Consider the following 2,500-nt stretch of genomic DNA (forward strand, 5'->3'; position numbering starts at 1 on the left):
CTATATTACTATCATTTAATCTTACTAAAAAGGAAAACTCAGACCCACAAACGTATATACAACAACATACACAGCATAATATACAGAGGAACAAGAATGGCGTCTCACATGGGTCACACACACGTCTATTAACAGGGGATTCCCATATCAAGTTCCCTGTCCTGACCACCAACAAAACACGACACACAATAATTTCCTTCTCACTGAGCCTTTTGACGGCGATAACCATACATAACAAGTGCGTTACGGAGACTTCTCTATCTTTCCTCGCCATTAGGGGTAAAACGTCTGTCGATTTCTGGTTGGTTTCTGATGTATGGGATGAGGAGGTAGGTTGGGGGATCGTGTGATAATGATGGTGATTGATGGTAATGATGATAACAGTGATGGTGATAAGGGTAATGATGTTATGGTAATGATGGTAATGGTGATGATGGTAGTGGTGATGATGGTAGTGGTGATGATGATGATGATGAGGTGATAATGATGATTATAACAAGGATAATAGTAATAATGATGACGATGATAACATTGATAATGACAATAATGATAATAACAACAATGATAATAACAAAACAACAATAATGGTAACAATAATAATGTTGATATTAATAACACTGACAATAATAATAACGATAATGACAATAATGCTGATAAAAATCTTAATAATAATAACGATGATAATCATACTAATGTCATAGTGATAATGAGAATATTGTCAAAGTTGACTATTCGTTTATTAGCATAGAAATAACGGGATAAAAGGATCTTGTGCATTGTGCAACAAGATGGAAAGTAATTGCAATGTGAAAAATGAAATATAGAAAATAACTATGTAATAATCGTTTCATTTTTACTGGACAATTAATGAATAATTTCGACCGAATCTATTCCTTGTTATATCTTTTATCTTGCTGAATTCATGGACTTTGTCACACATAAAACACTGGACTAAACAGTGACCAAGAACGGGAGGGAAGGAGAGAGAGAGAGAGAGAGGGAGAGAGAGAGAGAGAGAGAGAGAGAGAGAGAGAGAGAGAGAGAGAGAGGGGGGGGGGGAGAGAGAGAGAGAGAGAGAGAGAGAAAGAGAGAGAGAGGTGGGACAGAGAAAGAGGGAGAATGAGAAAGGGAAGAAAGAAAAAGCAATAGAGAAAGAAAGAAAGATAGATAAATAAATAGATAGAGAGACAAACACACAGACATTCAGTATATCTGCATTTGTATATTTCAGTATATTTCAGTATATTTGTTATATAACTTGATTTAATGAATACATAAGGTCTTTGAAATATTCAGCTCTTGGACCATAAAAAAATATATATAAATAAAAAGAAAAACATGAAAGAACGCTTAGCCACTTTTACAACAAAATAAAAGAGAGAGAGAGAGAGAGAAAAGGGTCATTTTATCCCGCGCATATAATTATAATAATATAATTAATATAATATAATTATCTCACATAATTATTACTGACGTGACTGATAAGTTGGAGACGCCGAGTGCAGTTTTATATAACATATTTTCTTAAAGGTGAGTCAAAACTAGATTTTTAAGAGCCCGGAATAACTTAGTGATAAAACACGAAGCTCAAGGGAAAAAGGGCATAATGTTGGCGATGTTAATTTCACCAACAGTCATAAAAATGGTGTAGATATGGGAGCATAATGTTGGCGATGTTAATTTCACCAACAGTCATAAAAATGGTGTAGATACAAGAAGGTCAATTGTGTGTCCTTTTTAACGAACAGGAGGGAACAGCATTCGATTTCTTGGTGAAGATGATCTGCTGACAGAGAAAGGGATGGAGAGAGAGGGGGAGGGAGGAGAGAGAAGGGGGAGGGAGGGAGGAGGGAGGGAGGGAGAGAGAGAGAAAGGGAGGGAGGAAGGGAGAGAGAGGGGGGGAGGCAGGGAGGGAGAGAGAGAGAGAGAAAGAGAGAGAGAGAGAGAGAGAGAGAGAGAGAGAGAGAGAGAGAGAGAGAGAGAGAGAGAGAGAGAGAGAGAGAGAGAGAGAGAGAGAGAGAGAGAGAGAGAGAGAGAGAGAGAGAGAGAGAGAGAAAGAGAGAGAGAGAAAGTCATTATATTGTGAACGGTAATAAATATACGTTTTCACAACACAGTTTCTTTAGAATGGAGACTGATTTTCTGTCTTTAAAAAACATATAAAGAGAGAGAGAGAGAGAGAGAGAGAGAGAGAGAGAGAGAGAGAGAGAGAGAGAGAGAGAGAGAGAGAGAGAGAGAGAGAGAGAGAGAGAGAGAGAGAGAGAGAGAGAGAGAGGAGAAAGAGAGAGAGAGAGAAAGTCATGAATATAAACACAAACAACCAGCCACCATATCACTACCGCTGATTTTTGTAATCTCAATCTTAGATAAAATTATATGCAACAACACTAAAATTAAGAAAACGAAGAAGGGAAAACAGCATAGAACAAATTGAACCCATTGTTATTGCTGCTATCTTGAATTAAAGATAAATAACAAAATGTATAGATAACTGAAATAA

The sequence above is a fragment of the Penaeus monodon genome, chromosome 11 (assembly GCF_015228065.2).
Source record: "Penaeus monodon isolate SGIC_2016 chromosome 11, NSTDA_Pmon_1, whole genome shotgun sequence".
Lineage (NCBI taxonomy): Eukaryota > Metazoa > Arthropoda > Malacostraca > Decapoda > Penaeidae > Penaeus > Penaeus monodon.